This window comes from Mustela erminea, chromosome 10 (genome assembly GCF_009829155.1).
Source record: "Mustela erminea isolate mMusErm1 chromosome 10, mMusErm1.Pri, whole genome shotgun sequence".
Lineage (NCBI taxonomy): Eukaryota > Metazoa > Chordata > Mammalia > Carnivora > Mustelidae > Mustela > Mustela erminea.
Window position 1 is genome coordinate 103,547,289 of NC_045623.1, and position 8,674 is coordinate 103,555,962.

At 49.6% G+C, this 8,674-nt stretch overlaps 1 protein-coding gene and 1 long non-coding RNA gene across 2 annotated transcripts in view; one reads left to right on the top strand and one right to left on the bottom strand.

The window, feature by feature from the left end:
• Positions 1-40, top strand: part of LOC116601014 (translation initiation factor IF-2-like) — a 26,647-nt gene extending 26,607 nt beyond the window's left edge. Inside the window, exon 3 of the mRNA XM_032361591.1 lies at positions 27-40. The gene's annotated coding sequence lies outside the window, so the exon portion shown is untranslated. The remainder of the gene's footprint in view (positions 1-26) is intronic.
• LOC116601015 overlaps positions 1-3,407 on the bottom strand; it is a 3,642-nt gene extending 235 nt beyond the window's left edge. The window contains exons 1-2 of the long non-coding RNA XR_004289890.1: positions 3,106-3,407; positions 2,030-2,198 (exon numbers count right to left, since the gene is read on the bottom strand). This is a non-coding gene — a long non-coding RNA (uncharacterized LOC116601015). The remainder of the gene's footprint in view (positions 1-2,029; positions 2,199-3,105) is intronic.
• Positions 3,408-8,674: the final 5,267 nt, after the last annotated feature.

The following is an 8,674-nucleotide window of genomic DNA, read 5'->3' on the forward strand; positions in this document are numbered from 1 at the left end:
AAAGATTTTATTTATTTATTTGGCAGAGAGAGATCACAAGTAAGCAGAGAAGCAGGCTCCCTGCCGAGCAGAGCACCCGATGCGGGGCTAGATTCCAGGACTCTGAGATCATGACCTGAGCTAAAGGCAGAGGCTTAACCCACTGAGCCACCCAGGTGCCCCTAACAGCATATTTTTTTAAAGCTTTTATTTATTTGTCAGGGAGAGAGAGCACACACAAGCAGGGGAGTGCACGACATAGACCGGTCGCTGGCCTTATCAAGCACTTATTCTGCAGAGACACAGGTGATCCCATGTTCCTAGTGAACATACTAGGTAATATAAAACAATGTTTCTTTTAGAATTGTTATATAATTCTTCACAGAAAACGTTTTCTCTTAATCCCGTTTGCTTTAAAGCTGAGCTTTCAACCTAGTGAAGCCCATGGTCCCACTTTATAAAACAAAAGGAATTTTCTATCTTCTGGAAGATTCTGAAGGGCTCCTGGGATGGAGGGGTGTTCATGCCTTTTATCTGCTCACCAAACTCATTAAAAGTCACTGCTTATTCACAGAAGCACTATTCACAATGGCCAAAAGGTGGAAATGACCCAGGTGTCCATCAACAGATGAATGGAGAAGCAAAATATTTGTACAATGCAGTATTATTTGGTCATAAAAGGAAACACAGCACTGTGCACAGGCTACAATGTGGATAGACCTCGGAGACATTATGGTAAGATGAAAGAGGCCACATCCAAAAACGCTCTCTGTCCTCAGATTCGGTTGGTGTGAAATGTCCAGAAAAGACAAATCCGGGGCGCCTGGGTGGCTCAGTGGGTTAAAGCCTCTGCCTTCAGCTCAGGTCATGATCCCAGGGTCTGGGGATCGAGCCCCGTGTCGGGCTCTCTGCTCAGCGGGGAGCCTGCTTCCTCCTCTCTCTGACTGCCTCTCTGCCTACTTGTGATCTCTGTCTCTCAAATAAATAAATAAAATCTTAAAAAAAAAAAATAACAAATCCATGGAAACAAAAGGTATTAGTGGTTGCCAGAGCTGGGGAGGGGAGGCAGAGTTTCTGTTTGGGGTGATGAAAACGTTTTTGAAGTAGGGGCAATGCCTACATAATCTTGTGAATGTCATCGATGCCACTGATTTAGGTATTTAAAAAATAGTTAAATGGCAATTTGGGGGGTGATTTATATTTTACCACAATAAAAAGAACAAAAGACACTGTTTAAAGACATCTTTCCGGTTTCCCTGAATCATTGCCTCACCCCCAGTCATGCAGCGTCGCAGGTTCCCATACTCCGTCCCTGGTGCTCTCAAGTCTTGTGGTTTAAATGCTGCCTTTCTTCTGACTGCCTCCAATTTCTATCTCCAGACAGGACCTCCCCTAGGACCCTGACCGCCCACCACTTGGCTGGTCCAACAGTAATGTAATGTGTCCAGAACTGACCCTCCTGCTGTTGCCTCCCCATACACCTGCTCCCTCCAGGGAAAGGCAACTCTGTCCTTTAATCTTAGAAGTCTAGAATCTTCCTTGACTCCTCCTGGGCTCACGCTCACATCTGAGCCTCTGGTAAATCCTGTCATCTCTGCATCCAGAACATATCTATGACCTCAGCCTCCACTGTTGCTTACCTAGATCGTGCAGGGGCCCCTAAGCCAGGCTTTATTGCTTACACGTAGCTCGAAGCACACCTCTGCTCAGCCCTCCAGTGGCTCCTGTGTCCCTCAGTGTGCGAAAGCTAAAGCCCTCACATTGACCGAGGGCCTTGTGTGTTCACCCTGCCTCTGTCTTCCTCTCCCTCTCCATGGCTGCACCAGCCACAATGGCTCCTTGCTGTTTCCTGAACACAGGGCCTTTGCATGTGCTCTTTCCTCTGCCTAGGATGCTCTATCCCTGCGTGTCTCAATTCTTGTTCTCTCACTTCAGGAGCGTGTCAGATGCCATTAGAATCCCCTCTGCTGGACACCGAAGTACCACCATCATCCTCCGGCCCAAGCGCACCTGGCCCTATTACCTGGCTTTACGCCTCTCCCACACTTACCACGGTTGGACACATTGCATATTTGTTGATTGTTTGTCATCTCTGTCGGCCGGAAGGTAAACTCCTGGAAAGTAAGGACTTGGTTTCCCTCCATGTCATAACTTCAGATAACGAGCAGCCGTTCAGTCGGTATGTGTGGGATGAACAAATGACCGGATCCCTTGATTCACTGAAATTGTACAATATTCTTCAAACACTACTTATAAGCACGAATGAATTACTTGACATATGTATAATAATTCCACTTTACAAAATAAAACTCTGGGCTGAAGACCCTCAGACCTATATTCCTTGCACTGGTTGGTTTTGTTTGTTTGTTTGTTTGTTTTTAAAAAGATTTTTAAAGATCTTTTTCAGCAGTCGCTAAACCCCATGTGGGACTCGAATTCACAGCCCCAAGATCGAGAGTCAACGCACTCCGTGGACTGAGCCAGCCACGCGCCCTGTCTTGGTTGTTCATGGGGGTTAAGGCAGGCCCCGGGGTTCCTTCTGTCTTCCTTCTCCACTTTCCTGGAGGCCACGGTCCTGGCGTGCCTGTCCGTGCTGTGTGGCCAGCCTGGGAACCTCAGCATTCCAGAAAGGAAGGGCGAGCGGGAGGCCACATGCCGTGTTTTAAGGCCCACGCTTAGAAGCAGCCCATTGCCGCCACTCACCTTCCGCAGCTGAGGCCTAGTCACATGACCACACTTGGCTGCCAGGGGCTCCAGGAAAAGTGGTCTCTGGCTGGAGGGTTGTGCATCCCACTGCTACTGCTTGGCCAAGGAAGTAGCTGCTATTGGCTCCATTTTAGAGATGAAGAAACTGAGTCTCAGAGAAGTTAAATCACTTACTCCGGTTGGTGCCACTAGCAAACGTTGGCCTTCTGGCCCCGAGCCCAGCCAGGGCTCTGTCTCTACCTCCAAAATAGCCGCTGGTTCACAGCAACCCTGTGAATTCTCTGCCCCTATTTTCTGGATGCGGCACTGGAGGCTTGGCAAGGTGAAGTGGCCCCTGTGAGGTCACGTGGGGCATCCTCCTGTCCCTGTGCATAACAAATGACACACTTGGTGGCTCCTGCAACCACACCAGCTTATTACCTCACAGTGTCTGTAGGTCGGAGGTCGCCGTGACTCCACTGGGTCTTGTGCTCTGGCTGTGGCGCTCCCGGCGGGGCGCTGGCCAGCTCTGTCCTCGGCTCCCTGGGTGCAGGTCGCTGCGGGTTCGGAGCCCCGTCGTTTCCCAGCAGCCCCTGCCCTGCCTTCCCCGGCTCACAGACCCACTCACGACCCTGCGGCGGGCGGCGGGATCCCCGCGTCACATCCCCCTCGTAGGACTCTCCCCCACTCTTCCCATTTCTCTGACTTCCTCTTGTGCTACGAGCAAAGAAAAACCTGCTTCTTCTGAAGGGCTCCCCTGGCTGGCCCAGGCCAACCTGAATAACGCTCGCATCTTGAGTTGCACTGACCTAGGACCTGACTCAGCTCGAGCTGCTATGACAAAAACACCCCAGATGGGATGGCTTAATAGACAGACATTGATGTCGGGTGGTTCTGGAGGCTGTAAGTCCCAGACCAGGGAGCTGGCAGACTCGGTTCCTGGAGGGAGCCCACTCCCCAGCTTATCGATAGATAGCCGGATGCCTCTCTGTGTCCTTCCATAGCCAAAATGCCTGGTGTCTCTTCTTATAAGGCCACTAATTCCATCACGTCACCCCCCCATGACCTCCTCTAAGCCTGATCACCTCCCCAAAGCCCCCCTTCCTAATACCATCTCTTGAGGCTGAGGGCTTCGAATGGATTTGAGGTGTGGGTGGGGATGGTACCTTCAGGGCATAACAGGCCGTCAGCTACACCTTCAAAATTCCCTTGCAACACCATTTAGATGCATGTCTAATGAAATAACCAGAGGACAGGAATCTTGGCCAGGCGAGGGTTGGTCTTTGGAATTCTGCGTACCAGCTGGGGTCAGGACAGGGGTGTGAGATTAGAGCTTGGGTCTCCACTGAACCCCAAGAGCTCTCTCCTGGGGCCAGCCATGTCCTTGCTGGCAGAGCTACCTGCCAAGTGAGTCCCTTTCCCAGCTGGTCTTTGGAATTCTGCGTGCCAGCTGGGGTCAGGACAGGGGTGTGAGATTAGAGCTTGGGTCTCCACTGAACCCCAAGAGCTCTCTCCTGGGTCCAGCCATGTCCTTGCTGGCAGAGCTACCTGCCAAGTAAGTCCCTTTCCCTCCAGTGGCTTAGCTCTTTAATGAATCCAGGCATCTGGGCACTACAGTACGGGGGGCCCAACCCACGGGCTCCTCAAAACTGGGACCCTCCGGGTTTCTGCAGGCAGCAGGGCTGGGTGCACAGCAAGCCAGGGGAAGCAGCCTTCAGAGTTTGGGGTTGGGAAAGGGAGGCTCAAGGTGTTGGGAGAGAGTTTAATACATCCCACCGAGACTCGAGGGCTTCTGTGGGAACACAAACCCACCCAAGGGTGCCCTGAAAGAGGATGGAGACCCCTGACTCCAGAAACGTGGCTGGTCAGCCTTATCCTGGCCTTGCAGGTGTGTGTCCCAACGGCCCCATGAGCATGCTGAGGCTTGCACAACCTCCTTTGGGGGTGGGGGAGTACAGAGAGGGGCCAGTGTGGGCCGGGTTCCTCTACCATAGCTGCTGCTCACTATGGTGCCGGGGCAGGAAAAAGCAAGATGGGCCATATTCACCTCCAAACAGGGAAGTGAGAAAGGTGGCCAGCCCACATTTCTAACAGCAACATAAGGAAAAGTCCCTTTTCTGTTCTAGTTCTTAAAGTCACATACATGAAAGGGCACCTGGGTGGCTCAGTCGGTTGGGCGTCTGACTCTTGATTTTGGCTCAGGTCATGATCTCAGGGTCGTGAGATCGAGCCCCATCTGCCCTGGGTGTGGAGTCTGCTTGAGGTTTCGCTCTCTCCCTCTCTCTCTGCCCCTCCGCCCCCCCCCCCCAATCAATAAAATAAACCTTTAAAATCATGTACACAATGTGTTACACGGGTTGGCGTTATGCTTGGAACATCGTTCAGGGGTCCTCTGATTTAGAGACATCAGATTGTCACTACTTTTATGGCTGTTCGGGGAGGATCTTTGTGCCGATGACTGGGGTGGGACTGGGAAGAGAAGCGAACCAAAGCCAATCTGCCTTTGGAGCCCCTGGCCACGGCTATGGGGCTCTGCACGTCCCGGCCCCTCCTTTCTGCAGTCAGGCAGCTGATGTGCGGGGAAGACTGTTGCCACGAGCCAGGATCTTGGACATGGAGCAGCAGACAACGGCCAGCTCGCTTGGCTCAAACTCTAGAAAGATGACTTGGGGTCCAAAGAAGACTCCGTCTGAGTTTCTTACCAATTCCCCAAGGAGGAGCGGGGATGGGGGTGGGAGGACTGGGAGACCAGAAGTGGAAATGTGGCTCGTAGGACATCGAATTCCCTGTGGGATGCCAATGTCAGTGACAGCCTGAGCCTGAGGTCTCTCTGGGTTCGCTGTCCGCTGGGTCGGGCCTCCCTGGGAAACCAACAGCCCCAGGGATAGGAGAAGCAGAGCCCAGGAACTCTGTTGAGAGATGGGGAGCCTGGAGTCGCTGCCTCCCTTTGGTGGAGACCACACTCAGTGGCTTAAAGACACCCAGCAGGCTGGCAGTCGTTAAGTCTCCCTTCCTGCTTAGTGTCCGGAGCCACCGGGCAACTCCAGGGAGCTCAGGCTGTGGAAAATTAGCTACAAGCTTAATTGGAAGTCATCTGAAGCTGTATCATTGCATGTCTTTTCCCTCCCCTCACCACTTGTCCCTATAGTGGGAAGTCAGAACGGTTCTTTGAATGTTGTTTCCCAGGGCAAAGGACACCAAGCGATCTCCTGATCCAACTTACCGGTAGAACAGCCAAGCTCTCACCTGGGAACGTGGGCAAAGGGCTTTCATCTCAATACAGCAGGAAAGATAGAGTCAGGCTTGGTCTGTGACAAAGCAGCTCGCCCGACCTCTCCCGGCCCCCTTTCTCCCTCAAATACCCAGAGGATTAAATGACTCTAATCTTGGGGGGAGGGAGACGGGGGCAGTCCATTCCAGTCGCTTGACCAGACGTGTGCCAAAGCCCAGGGCTGGTTGCACAACCCAAGCCTTAAACTGTTCACATCCGGGAAAAGCTGGACGCCTTCGCCGACGGCGCTCTCTGCTGGGGTCCGTCCACTGTCTGAGGTCCTCTCAGGAGGAGGTCGGGGGGTTCTGAAATGACTCTGAAGGAACACAGCTGTCCTCGGCTCTGCAAAGGCCGTGGATATGCTTGCTCAGGCTTCTGAGAATTATTTTTAGTAATTTTTTCCTGGTTAAAAAAGAATAAATGCTCATTCCAGCGTTGCTAGTAATAGCCCAAACCTGGAAACAACCCATATGTCCAAATGCAGTAGGATGGATACTATATCAGCCACACAACGGAATACTATACAGTGATCAGGATGAATGAGCTTTGTGTGAGAATGTTGAGCCAAAAAAAGAAGACACAAAAGGAAGATAGAGTGTGATCCCATGATGTAAAGTTCAAGACAGGCAAACTGTACCCTTTCATTTAGGGATGCATCCATGAATGGTTTCGTTAAAAGCAAGGAAGTGACTGAAGGGGAAGAAAGGTTTGGGGAGGTTTCTGGCGTGTTGGAAATATTATATTTCTTGATCTGGGTGGGTTTTGTTGTATCATATTAGATTGTACTTGGCTCAGTGGGTTAAGCCGCTGCCTTCGGCTCAGCTCATGATCTCAGGGTCCTGGGATCGAGTCCCGCATCGGGCTCTCTGTTCAGCAGGGAGCCTGCTTCCCTTCCTCTCTCTCTGCCTGCCTCTCTACCTACTTGTGATCTCTCTCTGTCAAATAAGTAAATAAAATCTTTTAAAAAAAAATCCTTAAATTTTTACTTATTTGACAGAGAGAGAGAGAGAGAGAGGTCACAAGGAGGCAGAGAGGCAGGCAGAGGGGGGGGAGGCACGCTCCCTGCCAAGCAGAGAGCCCAATGTGGGTCTCGATCCCATGATCCTGAGATTATGACCTGAGCCAAAGGCAGAGGCTTAACCCACTGAGCCACCCAGGTGCCCCTCAGAATACAATGTTTTTGAAAGACAGATCCAAAAAGGCCTAGGCCTATGATAACCTTTGCCTTTGAAGAATCAAATGCAAAAGCAAACCTAATGTACACTGAAAACCACAAAACATCACTGAAGGAAATTAAGGACGACCTAAATAAAGGGAAAGACATGGCTAAGAGGATTTAGTATTTTTACAATAGCATTATCCTCCGCCTCCCCAATTTATATACAGATTCAAAGAAATCTCTTTCAAAATCCCAACTGGCTTTTTTTTTTCTTTTTAAAGAAATGGAAACACTGACCCTCAAAGTGATACAGCATTGCAGGAGGCCCTAAACGGCCAGAGTAATATTGAAAAAGAAAAACAACATTGGAGGACTCACACTTCCCCATTTCAAAACTCACTACAAAGCTACAGTAACCAACGACTGTTGTAGTGGGAAGGAAGGAAATATAGGTGTAACCTTTCATGAGCTGGGACTAAGCACTGGGTACTTAGATAGGACACCGCACAGTGACCAAAGGGGAAAAAAATAGGTCCATTGGACATTGTCAAAATAAAAACTTTTGTACTTTCAAGGATATAGCATCAAGAAAGTGAAAAGACAACACAGAGAAGGGGAGAACAATTTGGAAGTCATATAGCTGATGAAAGTCTGGTATCCAGAAATGTAAAGAACTCCTACGCCTCGATACAAAAAACAAAACAAAACAAAACAAAAAGAGGCAAGAGATCGCAACAGACCCTTCTCCAGCAAGGATATGCAAAGGGTCAACCAACACATGGAAAGATGTCCCGCCTCATGATGACCTAGAGAAATGCAAAGCAAAGCCACAATGAGGCACCACTACCCACACCAGGATGGCTGGAATCAAAAAGGCAGATGAGAAAAAGTGTTAGGGAAATGGAGAGAAATTGGAACTCTCCTGCATTGGGGGAGAGGAATATAAAAAGTTGCAGCCAGTTTGAAAAACAGTCTGGCAGTTCCTCAAAAAGTTACACACAGAGTTACCATATGACCAGCAATTCTATTCTAGGTAGTACCCCCAAAGAATTGAAAACATGTGTCCACACAAAAACGTGTACACAGATGTTTATAACAGCATTACTCATAATAGCCAAAAAGTGGGCTATCAACATCTAAAAATAACAAATGTGGTGTGTGCATGCAATGGAATCTTGCTCAGCATTAAAATAAATGAAGGTATTGATACAGGCTACAGTGTGGATAAGCCATTAAAACGTGCCAAGTGAAAGAAATCAGTCACGAATGAGGATTTAGTATCTTATTATTTGCCGGGAATAGGCAAATCCACAGACACGGAAGGAGGGCTAGGAATCCATGGGGGCGGAAGGGAGGGGGTAAACGGAGAGTGACTACTACCAGTTCCTTTTCCAAGTGATGAAACCCTTGGGGAATTAGATAATGACAGTTGCACGGACTTGTAACGGTTGCACAGACTTGTGAATATACTGTAAACTATGGAACTGCACACTCAAAGGGGCCAATTTTGTGGTATGTGAATGGTATCTCAATTAAAAAAAAATAAGAAATTTTTAAAGAAGTAAAAACCAATAAGTCGG